The sequence below is a fragment of the Manis pentadactyla genome, chromosome 14, assembly GCF_030020395.1.
Source record: "Manis pentadactyla isolate mManPen7 chromosome 14, mManPen7.hap1, whole genome shotgun sequence".
Taxonomy (NCBI): Eukaryota; Metazoa; Chordata; class Mammalia; order Pholidota; family Manidae; genus Manis; species Manis pentadactyla.
In genome coordinates this window covers 86,252,311-86,267,131 of record NC_080032.1, presented here as the reverse complement: position 1 = coordinate 86,267,131, position 14,821 = coordinate 86,252,311, and the positions used below count along the sequence as shown (strand labels likewise).

Genomic DNA, 14,821 nt, shown 5'->3' with positions numbered 1-14,821 from the left:
TTGATTCGAAACCTCAGGGGTGACTTTGAGGGGTTCAAGACCCCAGGGGAGGAAGTCACTGCAGATGTGGTGGAAACAGCAAGAGAACAAGAATCACAAGTGGATTCTGAGGATGCTTCGACTGCATCTATTCAAAAACCTGAATGGATAAGAAGCTGCTTCTTACGGGTGAGCAAAGAAAGTGGTTTCTTGAGATGGAATCTACTCCTGGCAAAGATGTTGTGAAGATTGTTGTCATGATGACAATGGATTTAGAATATTACATTAACTTCATTGATAAGGCAGGGGCAAGTTTTGAGAGGATGAAGTCCAATTTTCAAAGTGCAACTGTGGATAAAATGCTGTCATGCGGCATCACACTGAGAGAGTTGTTCGTGAAAGCAGGAGTCCGATGATTTGGCAAAACTTTACTGTTGTCTTTTAAGAAATTGGCGTGGCCTCCCCGGCCTTCAGCAGCCGCCACCCTGATCAGTCAGCGGCCACTGACATTGAGGCAAGATTGTCCACCAGCAAAAATGTTACAACTTGCTGAAAACTCAGATGATGCTTAGCATTTTTTAGCAATAAGGTATTTTTAAATTAAGGTATGTACACTTGTTCTTATACATAATGCTATTGCACACTTAATAAACTACAGTGCAGTGTGACCGAAACTTGTATATGCCCTGGGAAACCAGGAAATTCATTTGACTCCCTTTATCATGAGAAAAAATTATGCCCTGATTCTAAGACTTATCTGGGATATCATTACGATACACATTCTGTGTTTGGCTACAAGCAAAATCTACTTTCTAGTGAGTAATTTATAAATCTTGAAATATGTTGTTTTAATAATCACAAATTATTATAAAAATATCCCTTCAGAAATAGGAAAATAATTTGTTTAAAGCAGATGTTACCTTTTATCATATTTTCTTAATGTTTTCAAGGACTAGTAAATAATCTTCCTCTTTTAAAATCTTATCTTGCTAATTTTTAATTTTTATTAAATGTTCTCATTGATTTTACAAGTATTTTTAACACCCTTCTGCAACAGCACAAAGCAAAGCAGAATGGCCTCAGGAGAGGCATAAAAACCTGGGGTAAGGTAGCCAAAGCTAAAATATTGATTTCAGATAAATACTAGAGAAAACAATTTGGGGACAGTTTTGTAATGTATGAAGCCTTTGTTAATGAACTCTACAGTTTTTAGTGAGTATGTACACTCACACTGCCTTTATCTTACTTTGGTCTGAGTGGAGCCGTTTGTAAGCCTGGTGGAATATGAATGGTAAAATCCCCACCATTAGGAGCACAGGTCAGGACGTGCGTCTGCTGTTACCCCAAGTGCAATACAGTGCAAGTTTGGCAGACAAATCCCTTCTTTCCTGGAGTTAATCCCAGGTCCTAAAGCACCCTGTCAGTGACCACGTGAGTCGGGCAGCTCCTCCAGATGAGGTTTGCTGGGCTACACATTTCTGTCTTTTCCCTGGGGTGTCTGTTGAGAGATTCTCCTGGCCTGCATTAGTAGAATTACGATGATGGGTTCAGCTGTAAAGCACTGTATTTCCATTTACTGTATTCTTGTTTGTCTAAAACAGGTTTTCATCTCAATTCAGGTTTATTATAGTACTTTCATAATTTGTCATAAATATGGGCAAAATTTATATGATTCTCAGAGAGTCACCTTCTTTGATTTATAAAGTGAATTCTCAGGAATACTGTTTTAAGGTATTGAGGATCAAGATAGAATTTATTATTTTGGTTAGATAAAAATATATTTCAACTTATGCTCTGGAATGTAGTCATTTTTCTAGAACTATTATTTCAGGGAACTTAATGAAATTTGTTTGAGGAACACAGTAGAAAATTTCCAAGCTGATGAAGTACCTACTGAAAAATTCTTAGGTCTTGATTTGACTGAAAAGGAAATGAATAAACCTGTAGTAGACTTGATAGACAATGTTCCAAATATACGTATTTAAAAAACATATCTAATTAAATACATCTGCCAATGAGTTCCTCTAATACTAGTAAAAAAAAGTTACCTTCAAATAACAATACAAAGCAGTAGAATCATATGTCATTGATAAACAACAGAGAAAAGTTAGGTGACTTACAACTATTTGAGGTTTATCCTATTTTATTAAGAACTTAAAATTTCTATTGATTTCTGTAGATTTTAGGATGTACCTCTTACACTTAGGTCACCCAAGAAACTGCAAATTGTGTTTAACTCACAAAGGAATTTAGGCAAGAAGATGAAGGAGGAGGAGAGGGAGAAGAAGGAAGAAAAGAAGTAAATGTCTACATTTAAACTAAACTAAATTTTTTCAGTGTTGAAAATTAATTTCTAAATACTTTTCATGTCTCAGGTATAAAATAATATGACTTCCAGATTCCAAACTTAATGAAATTCAATGAAAATTACTTCCCAGAAATGCATAAAAATAGTTTTAAGTGGAAGCATTAGCAAGATTTACCTGGACAAGGCGTGAAGTGTTTACTGAATTTGTTATTAGAGCTGCCATCATTCAATTTAATCTAACAACTCAGCTTTTCCTTTTTCCTCATTATTTTGCCCTTAAGAGACAAAAATGACAAGTCGTGGGGTTCTAGGTAAATAAAGGCTAAAACTGAGATTCAAGCTGTCCAACTAGGGCGAAGCAGATCTGGGGCTGCAACTGCTGTAGGCAGTTCACCAGGCCCGGGAAGGAAACGAGCTATGCCGTCTCCTTGTTCTAGGCTGGCTGTTGGGAGAGGTGCTTTCATATAGATACAATTACTGTTTTCAATTAATCATCACAACTCTGTGAAGTTAAGCATTATTACCTCCATTTATAGTCACTGGAGTAACATACTCAACATTATATTATGTGGAACTCCTGGATGGACTTTCAGCTAGATCTGATTGCATTATGCTTATAATTTTTGACTTATAAGTTTGGTTTAAAAGTGGTTAAAAATGCACATTAAATTCAAACAAAAGAATAGCCAAATCAAAAACTTACAGTATTGGTACTGAAAATCATAAGTATTCTTTTTCATGTACATGTAAGGTTTTACTAAGGAAGTAAATCAAAAGAAAATTACTGGCATTTTCCAACAGTACTATAAAAGCTACAGTTGAATATTAGAATCACACGGAAATTTTAAGAATGCTGAAGTCCGGGTCCCATTCCTAGGTAGTCTGATTTGATTGATCAAGGATGGTGCCTTAGCATTGTTTGTTTTGTTTTGTTTTTAGCTCCCAGAAGTTTCTGATATGTAGTCGTGGTTGAGACCCTGTGCTGCTTACACTATGGTATGACTCATTAAAGCGTTTAGTGTAAGAGAATTGGGGCTGGATGTGTAGCATTCATTTTTAACAGCCCTTTCACGAAATGTGTACAGTCATTTATGTATGATAATTGGTAAAATTCTCTTCATTCCCTCCATTTCATGTTCACACAGATTTATACTTCTGATAAAATATTTGTGCTCCATGATATCTGGGAATTGTTCGTACACTTAAAGATCATGTATTTTTTTCGAAAGAAAGGAGGGGGAATCTTTTTAGAATAATACTGAAGAAAGTGGTTCTTACGTTTTCTCCAGTGCTTCTCAGAATGCTGCCAAAAAGCAAGCATTTATTTTGAGTCATTCAACATTTGTTGGTGTGGGACACACACTAATCCCTGGCTGCGTGATAGCCATTTACATGGGAGAGACATGCACATGGCAATCACTGAAATACTAGAATTTAATCTCTTTGAAATTCTACCTATAAGTTTTAAAATTAAACAATTAACATTAAGGCCTATATATGTGTTGATATTATCTGAGGTGCAATACCTGCTTCTGTGAAGATAAAATGCAGTCCAGTTGTTTTCAAGACGTTATGAACAATGTACTTTACTTAGCCACTGTAGACTTGCCCTTAACCTATCCAGATCTCAGGAGAAACAAATATTTCTCAATTTTTATTATTATTTGTTTGTTTTATGTCACTAAAGCACTTGGTCTTGCTGAAACTGGAGAAGTTATTTCCTCTGTCACTCACCTCTACCCACCCGCAACTCTTCCATGACCTGTGATGAGGTTTGCAGACAATGGGGGAAAAAGTAAGGACAGAAATTTGGAAGCAGGGATAGAAAGTGCACTTAGAGGTGTCTCCCTCTCCTCTGAAGGGAGGAAGTGAAATTAAGCCAACAAAATATTTCAAACACACAACAAAGTATTTCCTCTTATCTGAGCCCTAGTGATAAAGAAAAAAGTTCAGCTATTAAAGAGTTTGCTGCTATGTTAACAAATTTGGAAGTTTTATTGTGGCAGATTCCCCGTATCCCAGTGAGTTTACAAGAAAAAAATTGTAGAGCAATGTTTGCCTTATTTTGGAAAGCTGCAAAGAAAACTGTTGTAAACTTTCAAATTTAGTAAGAATTGCATTTGTTTTTCAAGTGATGGATTAGGTACATTCGAAGAAGAATTGCTAAATAAATTTTGGAAAGGAAGTATAGCTTTGAGTTTGTCTGGACCAGAAACTGACAGAGGGGAAAATGTGTAATATAAGCAGCCTCAGAGGAAGAGAGCTAGACCTGGTCTTTCTCCACCAAAGATCTTACCATTTCACCAGAGTGTAGTTCACACCTCCAGTTTTGGAGAACTGACATTTTCATTGCAGTCGACATATCTTATGACTCCCTGATTTATTTCTTCATGACTTTTTAACCTACAAACTTTGACATTGATTGAAGCTTTGGGGTTAAAGAGTATATTTCTAAGAGAACAAGAGGTTCTCTGGAATAAAACAATTTGAAGACAGACAGAGGCCTTCAGTAGATGACAGGAAGCAAAGATTCTGTAACTTACGACAAGAAGGAGAGAGCATGATTAGACACAATAATCATGGAGCCTTTTGTCCTGCCCCGAGCAGTTAGTCACTAAATCTCTTGAATTATCTAAATGCACCGTGAATGTTCTGTGTCTTTCTCATAATGAGACAGAAAATTGATAGACCTGCACTTAAAAAGAAACATTTTTAGATTGGATTGTATAAAACACGCCTTGCTTACACCATGACGGAGCCCACAGGTTTCTTTTAGTTAAGGCTGGACGACAGGCACGGGTCACTATTTTATTCCATAGGTTCTTCTCAAAGAGCATATTTACACTCTCAGATTCTACAGCATGAAAATGAGATCTTTGTGGTCTGGAGCATGTTTGGCATTAAGAATAGTGTAACATGAAATATTTCAGTATGTGTTTTACAGCAAAATAAGGGATCTGTTTTAAAGTCAAGAAAATTTTCCCCAGATTAGACCTGACAGATGCAGGTTTAATGAAGAGACAACTTAGGAACTTTGCCTGCATTAGATGTAATTAGGGGCATTTTATCCCTTCTTCCGAAACCATAGTGCAATTGGAAATGAGGCAAGTGAGAGTTAATTTAAAATGGTCAACAGCTATATTCAGTATTGACCTGTAATTAGACACACGTTAGAAATATATATATATATATATATATATATATATATATATACAGATATATATAAATCACAAAAATAAGAATCAAAAGTCAAACTGTTTTCAACATAGCTATTGAAATATATGATTGGGCTTTAAAAAATTTACATATTTTTAATTTTATCAAGAACTGTGAGAGAATGAGAAGAAATACATGTTGGAGAAATAGTTTTTCTAAAATTGTTCTTGAAAATGCATCGTTTATAATTTCTAAAAGAGATTACTGCATCTAAAGGAGACACATTGCATCAGTCAAGATAACCTGTGAGCAGATTTTGCCTCTATAAAACAAGGCTTCAGAGGACACACGCATGGTACTTATGGTTATTACCCATCTTGAGCAGCTCAGTCATCTACCAAATCTCATGTTTTTGTTTTGGCAGCAGGCAGATACTATAGTATGGGCTAAGAAGGAGGCCTTCAGTAGATGGTCTAGGGTGAAATCATTCCTTTCTCAAGTGGCTATGAACTTGTCCTCCCTCTTGAGGAGAAAGTATAGAAATTATCTTTCATCTAGAAATGATTTGCAACTACGCTGTTAGCTGGGCATGCAAACTTTATGCATATTCCAATCACAGTATGTAAACTTTATGGAATGTGTTTAACTGAGAATCAGCTCTTCAGTAACTTACTACAGTGAAAATCTTTCAAGTAGAGAGAAGTAATATTAAAACATGGTCAGGTTGTCTCTAACCTCCCTCTCCCCATAAAGAAAAAAAATTAACACTTAAAAAATTCCCACTTCAGGTAGTATGTCTATTGAAATGTTTTTCTTTTATAGGAACAAGACCCTGGGGCATTTGGAGAAGAGTTCGCAGCAATTTCCCGTTCTGCGTTAAGGATTAAATACTTATTGCTGCCTTATTTGTACACCCTTTCCTTCCATTCTCATGTCAGTGGAAGTACAGTAGTCTGAAGTTTGATGCATGAGTATATAACATTTAATAATCGTTCTAGTCTTGGATCTTCTGCCATACAGATCCTAGAAGCCTGGGCTCTCCTACTGAAGGAGAGGCTGAGGGCACGTATGCAGGAGAGTGGGCAGGACGGATGTCCCGACGATGATTTGCTAACAAATCTGTGCAAACTCTTGGAACCAAATGGCAGGATTCCCGGAGGTAAAAGTATTTTCAGAGTGCCGATACATTATTTTGGGGATAAAGAAATAGGCAAATCTGTTCCCCCCACACCCCGACTGTGATTAGAAATAATTTACAAATTTGAATATTTAGTTAAAGAAAAACTTTCAATCAGTTAGCAGAAGGCAAAGGCTGTGTCTTGTCTGAAGATGTGGAATTTAGACAAAGGATGAAACATGGTCCCTGCCCACAGAGAACCAGCAAGATCACAAGGGACAGATTTGAAAGAAATTGAGTATGATATGGGACATCGTGTATTTATATCCTGATTGTGTGGCCTTGGGTAAAGCACAGGAACAATTCGAAGAAAGGCAAGGTCAGTGTGACATGAAATAGGGACAGCCCTGCGAAGGAGGTGGGATTAACAGTGCATCTTTGAATGCAAAAAAGAATGACAAAATCTTAGGCTTCTGATTACTTGGCACAGTTTTGACCTTAGCTTTAGTGCCCGGTTATCTTTTCTTCAGGGAAGAGAACCGATCCCAGTGCTTCACTTGCTAATTAGATTTTTATTCCTAAACCACTGCTTATACTCTAAACTTTTCCCTGTTTTTATCTTTTTGGTCTTGCTGCTGATCACCATAAACCTGAGGTGGCTGAGTTCAATGGTTCATACAAAGGCATTACTTTGATGAGATTAGTGGTTTTTCACTGTAAAAATCTAAGTTTACATCGGATCCTCAGGCTCATCAAATTAACAAGGCACTCCTTTGGGGGCCGGCTGTCATGATTACTCCAGTCCTTAAAGAGGTGAGTACTAGAATTTTCTATCAGCAGTATAGCTATTTATAGCAGTTTACATCAGTGCCATTTGAGACTGACAAACCAGTCCAGGTTTGCCATATTAGCCTATTTTTTCCTACATCATTTTCATTCTTATATTTGAAAATGGTGTACTGACATGTTTTACTTCATATAAAATATACCTCACACTAAGTAAATCTAAGAGAAAATTAAATAATATGTCTGCTCTTCAGAGATTCTGAAATTGGTTTCAAGATAATTTGCAGAAATAGTATATTACACCCCAAAATATATGCCTCATAAAAACAGAGAGATAAAGTCTCCTTCTCATCTCTGCCAATTTAATAACAAGAAAGCTTATACTGAGAACATCAGTTGCTCCATTAGCCTTCGATAAAAAAACAAAATTCTTTATTTAAATCCATTTTTTCCTTCACTTTAAGTCACAAGGAGAGGGGATAACATAAATGTAACCTGAGGGACCCGGGGCTGAGGGCACATATGCAGGAAAGTGGGCAGGGGGCGATGTCCTGAGGGTGATTTGCTAACAAATCTGTGCAAACTCTTGGAACCAAATATCGTGATTCCTGGACGTAGAAGTATTTGCATAGCTGCCTGTTTCTTTTGTCGAATTTCTCTAGCTTTGATGAACTTACCACAGCTACAAAGGAGCTGAAATTGGGCTTTTATGAGATTCTTCAAAGTAACTATATTCCATTTTCTGAATTGTTCATAACCTCACTACTGATGTACTAATCTATGTGTGTGTGTATATATAGAGATACATACACACAGATATACATGCCCTGTCCTTAGTAAGAACTCAAAAAGCTTTTAAAATAAATTGATGCTTCCTGTTTTACATTTTTTCCTAACAATATGAGAATTGTCATTGAGCTAAAATGCTATAAAGTAATTGTGTGATTAGTAATAAAACACATCTACATGTTGTGAGGCTAATCAATATTCTGAAATGTAGAAAACAAAATTAGGCTTTGTTGGAAAATATTATGAACAACATAACAGTAAACTCCCATACTCCAGACAGGAAATATATTAGATTCTCTTGTGCTACTGTATAATCATGTATGATTGACTAACATTGGGTTTTAATGCTAAATAATACAGGATTCAATATCCAGAGGGCTCGATGTATTTTTACTGACATATTTTAATTCAACAAAATTTTTTGAAAAGCCAACTGTTTTTATTTTTCAAAAAAAGCAAGATCCATGTGTGTGTATTCCTTGAAGCATCCTGGTTTGACTTTTATACAGTCCATATTTTAGATATTTTATAGAAAGTAATATAAATCCTTGAACTCAGATTTATATGGTATCTTTTCCACTGGTTTTACATGGCGCCTAGTGCCTTTGACTATATAATTTTGGCTTGTTTCTTTGTGAAAACCTTTGTTTAGAATTGTTTGCTCTTCTCAAAATAATAGAAGTGGGCAAGTGGGCCATATATAGACTGGCCAATATTTAAGATGAGAGACAGGATGAATTTTTATTTTTAGGAGCAGAGAAGACATTTATTCTATGTAACTATTTAAATTCTTAAAAACAAATGAACTCCGCAGTGAAGTTTCTTTACAGCAGAAAGTAATCAAGATCATAATCCATTGAATCAGCCACTTTTCCTTGCAAGAAACAGAAACCCATTTAAGCTAGTGAAGAGTGGGATTTATCAGAGGGATGTGCATGAACCGACAAAGGAAATCTCGTGGAAATCTAAGAACAACAAGTACAACAGCCCTAGATTTCATGGAGAAATTCAGGATTCAATTGCAAAAGTTTGCAAAATTTCAGCCCAGGGTTGTGCCATTACCAAGGCTGAGCATTCGGGGGACCGTCTTTGTTTCACTAACAACCTGCACCCAAAGGATCTCAGCCTGTAATGGATTCTTTGGCCCCAGCAAGAGACTTAGATTTTTTTTCAGCCTTTGTGTGTCTGTGATAAGTGGCAGGCTTTCTCCGGGTTTCATAGTTCATTCTCCCAAGAAATAGAATATTGCTGATCTAATCATCTTCCCACCAGTACACCTGGTCTCGTGGGCCCTATGAACTATGGCCTTGGTGGTGGGGAAGCAATGCGACATCTCCACTGTCAGGCAGTTATTTTAACTGAATCCACTTCTCCCTTGCCTTTACCAGCTCTTGATGAGCACTGATTGCCTAATCTCACCCAGTCTTTAAGAAAGTTTGTGGGAATAAGTTTTGACTGTAAACATAGGACTAATCCCAAACTGGAAGAAAGGAGATGTGATCTGTTCTTCAATTACCAGTTAGTTGTGACTGGGGGAAGTAGTATTAAAAATTCGCCATTCTCATGGTCAGATTATTATCTGAATTAAACCAATGTTTCTCAAACTGTTATTTTGCAGAGGTGTTTCATAAATATCCATAAATTCTTTAATTAAATTTCATTTCTTAATAAAATTGAACTTTCAAAAAGAGTATAGTAAAAAAACTCACACAAAAGCATTAGATACCAAATTTTAACACTTTGAAGCCCAATATCACATTGACTTGTATTCTTTTGATTGACTTTCTAAAAAGTAAATGTGGTTATACAGTTGAGCTTCTGCAATAAGAAGTCTTCATGTGTTTTACATATTGGAGTTTGTAATCTTTTCCTTTTTTTTTTAAACACCGAATCAGACATTTTAGTCATATTTCCTGTTAGTGAATTCCATGGATGTTTTGTTGAATTTAAACAGTAGTCTGGGTTTCAGCTTCCTGTGCCTCCTGAAATGAATTCCTCGTTACCAGGTACGTAACTGGAGGGCTTGACCCTGGCTTGTTCTGTACAGGGGAGCGTCAGGCACCACCTTAGTGGCAGTGGTTTCTTAAAGTTCCTGCTGCTCTGGGTGTGATCCCTCTCCCCACTCATGGAGGATGCGTTCCGGCAAGGCAGTTTGCAGCCAGAGCAGCAGCGGTTCCAGGAACATCCCACCGGGAGACCGAGCTTGGGATTCCACCTTCCTGTTCCAGTGGACCTTCCGGTTCGGCCTGTGTCTCAGCAGAGCTGATTGTGGCTAGGAGGCCAGTGACAGGAGAGGGGCTCCATTAGCAGTGCAGTTATTGATCTGTGTGTTTGTACGTGTGTATGCGTGAGTCAGAGCATGTGCATGTGTGCATATGTGAGAGAGAGAGGAAGGGAAGAAGTTGGGAGTGAGATTAGTCAATGATATATTTGGGCATTTGATCCATTTCCAAGCTGTCGTGACCTAAACATCTTCCTATTATTATTTTTAAAACAGCTATATTTTCTGACTTAAGAATTCTCTCCTAGGTTTTATATGAAGGCTAGGTAAGGGTCCTCAAGCTTATCCATTTAGGTTATATTTAATTTATCATTTTTCTCCCTGTAATCAGAGATTTTTGTCTAGCAAACAAGCAGATTATTAAGCAGTAATAATTCATCTTTCTGTTTTACATCAAAGATTCATAATAGCAAATCAGAACTCCTAATCAGCATTAATTGAAAGTAAAATCAGCTAAAAATATACATCATTATTAGCAATATTGGCTGCCATTTTTGAAAATTTGTAAAGTCCCTAAGGACCCCTCAAACTGGAACTAGATCTGTAGTTTTCAAGGACTAACTTGAATCATAGATCCATTTGAATTTCAAGTTAGTATATTGCTCTTGCCAAGAAAGAAGAGAGGAACTCATCTCCCTAACTTTTCATTTTCTATAGGAAAAATTTAATGAAATAAGTGTATTTTATATGAAACCAAAATGCTTCCCTTAAGGAATTTCCACTGTAACGCATCCTCTCCCAAAGTAAGGTTGTTTTATCACTCACATTGTATAATTTGTCCCTCATGATGCAGTTTTCTCTTGAGAAGTGGTCAGGATCAAACCCTTGAGCCCTGTGTCCATTGTGGGATGACAGGAAGAGGGCACAGGAGTTCAGGATGATAGGAAGAAGGCTCCTGAGAAGTTAAGCTTCCAGCAGAACAGGTTGCCCAGATTATTACTCAAGCTTCGTATTCCTGAACTCCTACTGGTCATACTTTAAAATCAGCTCCCAGGTGCCCAGGTCCAATGACTTTGGCAGTTTCGGTATTGCTCTCTCTGTAATTTGTGGTAGACAAAGAGACAGAGGGCTGCACCTTCAGTCGGTATGGTGTGATCATCATGTTAGCACTTCATGAATTACAAAAACATCTACTCTTTTCCCAGTGGAAGGCTTTGAGAGGTTGTACTATTGCAATCACTTATTTTATTTTCAAATTGAGCTAATCAGAGCAGAAATAGGTTGCTTGAGGATGTTTTTTAAGTTTCCTACCACTGGAAAGATAAACTAAGTGGACATTTGATAAAGATGTTTAAGAAAGAACTCGACATTTTTGTAAGTAGTTTTATGAGAGTTTGGCGTTAGGTATTTCTAACTAAAAATACAATTTTTGCTTTTTTCCGTCAGCCATCTGAATCCTTTCTGCCTAGATGAACAGAGAGAAGAGAGAAGCATCTGGCTCCTTTTTCTGGGATTCTGGTGATGCTGTTGGTAAGTAGACCAACATGTGCAATAGTTGAATTGTTACGAATTTCAGTATGACTTTACTTAAAATTGAAGACTGGGGACCTAGAACAATAAAGTAAGTATAATATGATGGACACTTCATGTCATATTCTGCTTCCCTCAACATTCCTGTCTGGGAACCTGAAATTTTCCTTGAATCTGGCCATTCCTCTGGAGACCATTATCTCCAGGAAGATGATAACAAGATACCCTGTAATGACCTGAGAGCAGAAATGACCTATCTTATTAGTACGCTAAGTAAAATTGTTCTCATTCATTTATTTCCACTTTGGAAGGAGTGGAAATTCCAGTCTTAAGGAATCAAACTTTCCATGGACATTTGTAAGAATTTGGTTCTGGAGCAGAGGTGTCAGACTAGAAGGAAGAAGTGTTGATATGCTCTGGTGAGGAACGTCTAGCATCATTTGAAGAATGACGTATAGTAGGGTAAGAGGTATAGCCTGGACTGAGAAATCAAGTCGAGGCTGGCTAAGGCTTGCTTTATTTATTCATTTATCCCCATTTTTTTTCTTTAGTTGAATCTCAGAGATCAGCAAACTAGAAAAGGCTTTCCTTTCATAGGGAAGATGAAAAGGGTAGAAAAAAAGAGAATGTGAAAAGGGAATATGAAAGTAAATAGAAAGATAAACTTCTAATCTTACCTATGGACAGTATGGCTAGCAGTATCTGTGGCAGAAATTAAGAGAAAGTTCAGAAGCTGCAGTATTTTCATGATAACCAGCATCCTTTTTCAACCTTTCACAGTTTTTTCTTTTCCTCTTTTTTTTTTTTGGTGAATTGCTCCAGGAAGCACTGATTAAATCCCTAGCATTTGAAAGAAATTGTTTTTGAGTATTAGAGCACAGAGATTGAAGTCAAAAGACTATTGGGAGCCAGGGAGAGAGATGGATATGTCCGTCTAGGATTCTGTGTTTGTGCACATGGACAGCAGAGAGGGATTTGAGACGCAGATGCCTATAACGTTGTTACAGTCTATCCCTTCTTACTCAACTTAAGTGTTGAAAACATGTCTGAAACAAAGGTCCTTTCTCCCTGTTTTTCCATATAAAACTAAGGATAGAAAATGAAGGAAAAAGTGGGAAGCAAGGTAAGATGATGAGGTCTACGTTACCATGTTAATTATTTTTTATGTTCCAAAGAGCATCACAAAAAAATGTAGATTTGGGGCCAGTGATACCTCTGCTATTTTTTGCCCAGTAATTGCTGAGTAATTTAGAGGATCCCAAGTGCACGGCTCAGGCCAAGACCTTATGGTCTCGGAACTTAGTTGGTCAGAACTTTAATTGAAAACAATAGTAAAAGATAACATTGACCTTTATTTTCTAATGTTAATGCTTATTTTGCAGGTTCTTTTGAAAAGGAAGAATACGTCTATGGTGGATGCAAATTCAATAATGTAAGTTTAAAGATTCAGTATTTGTTGTGATATAATAGTTCACTTTTGTGAAGAAAAATAGGTTCTAAGGGTTTTAAAAATAAGACGTATTTCCAACTACTGGCAAGTCTGCACACCACACTGTACCCTATACTTCTGCTTATCGCTATCTTTTGTTTAAAATTCTTCTCTCTCTGGAACAACAGAGAGTTCTGAAAGTAAATGTGATTATAAGTGGCTACCGTGGAATTGCTTTGCTGGCGTGTAGCACTTTCATATCCTTGTTTCGCTTCAAAGCCAAATGCCGTATCTATGAATGGAGAGGCCGTGCTAAGCCGTGCCGATCAAAGCGCAGCGTGATCTGAACTGGGTGAGGCGTAAACACAATGGACATGAAAGGCGAAATTTCCTTTGTTAACTCTCAAGTGATCATAGTTTCATTTTCTCTGAATGTTGCTTTCTTGCATAAACTACAGATCTCATTTCTAAAATAACAGTTTGCGTGTTTCTGAAGCTCAAAGATGAACAATTAGCATAGGGTTATGTTTCTAGAAAAAAGTGTGCCTGTTCAGGGCTAGGAACTTCATAGGATTAGATGTCACAGATGATGTCATGTGAGGCCAGAGTGTTCCTTGGCAAATGTGACATAAAGGAGGGATAAATAGGTGGCTAAAATAAATGAGTATAAAAGTTTATAGAAAATTGTCAGTGGTGGTGGTGGTGGTGGTGGAGGGATTCTGTTGCAATCCTTCGTTTAACAGATAAGGAAACTGAGCACCAGTGAAGTTACTTACCAAGGTCATGTACTTTAATAATCAACAGAACTTAGCCTTGACCTTGACGCTCCTGACATTTCACAGGTCTTCCCTTCTACTCTGTTCCATCTGGGAATTAAACATCTATTTATGGAGCTCCTACTAAGAGCTTGAAGTGTGTATTTGCTGTACATACATGCTTATGGATACAGGCCAGTTTGCTATCGTCACTTCTGTAGAGGGAGGGTAGTCCCCCACCCCAGAAGAATTTAATAGCATGTGAAATAGACACCAGAGCTGTGCAATGGGAGGGGGGAGCTCAAGACCTCAGAGCCTCTGAACCCCTCGCTGCGCCTCTGGTGACTTATCACACAGCACAACATAATGCTCTTTAGTACTAGGAGCAGGCGCAGAGTGCCAGATACTGAATTTTCATTTCCTTTTTTGAATGAGCGTCATTTGATATACAATCTTATATTAGTTCCAAATATATAACACAGTGGTTCAGTTGTTATCACATGATTAAATCCTCACCCCAACTAGTGCAGTTACTGTCACCACAGGAAGATGTTACAGAGTCATGGGCTATATTCTCCATGCTGTACCACCATCCCCGTGACCAACTTATATTATGATTGGGAATTTTTGTGCCCCCTTTTTCCCCCTCTGCCTCCCCACCTCCCCCAGGTAACTGCCAGTCACTTCTCAGTATCTATGAGTCTACTGCTATTTTGTTCATTTTATTTTGTTTTGTTTTTAGATTCCACAA

At 37.3% G+C, this 14,821-nt stretch overlaps 1 long non-coding RNA gene across 1 annotated transcript; it reads left to right on the top strand.

Annotated features, from left to right (window-relative positions):
• Positions 1 to 5,630: 5,630 nt before the first annotated feature.
• On the top strand, positions 5,631 to 13,320 carry LOC118914490 (uncharacterized). The gene is made up of 3 exons (XR_005025624.2): positions 5,631 to 7,373; positions 11,803 to 11,886; positions 13,269 to 13,320. It is a non-coding gene; the product is annotated as an uncharacterized LOC118914490 (long non-coding RNA).
• Positions 13,321 to 14,821: the final 1,501 nt, after the last annotated feature.